Source organism: Phytophthora infestans, genomic scaffold, assembly GCF_000142945.1.
Source record: "Phytophthora infestans T30-4 supercont1.82 genomic scaffold, whole genome shotgun sequence".
NCBI lineage: Eukaryota > Oomycota > Peronosporomycetes > Peronosporales > Peronosporaceae > Phytophthora > Phytophthora infestans.
The window spans coordinates 345,210-345,517 of record NW_003303677.1 but is presented as its reverse complement, the minus strand read 5'-3'; positions in this window follow the sequence as shown (position 1 = coordinate 345,517).

Sequence of the window (308 nt, the reverse complement as noted above, 5' to 3'; positions counted from 1 at the left end):
CTTAAATGGACAAGTTTAAGGGCAACGCCCTTCCAGCTCAGTGGTCGAGCGCTGGCTTTGGAAGCCACAGGTCGGTGGTTCAAATCCACCCGGGCGCGGCCCTCTCATTCCATGCGTAGTCCGTTCTCGGACTGACGTACGGGCATCGCCCTTATAGCTCAATGGAGAGCTCCGGCCTGTCAAGCCAAAGGCCAGTGATTCGATCCCCGTCCGGGACACCACTTTCGCTGTTACAGGGCATCCACATTTGGATCATGCTCATCGAGCAAGGTTGTTTTAAAGCAACTATGCGTCTATCGAGACGCTTG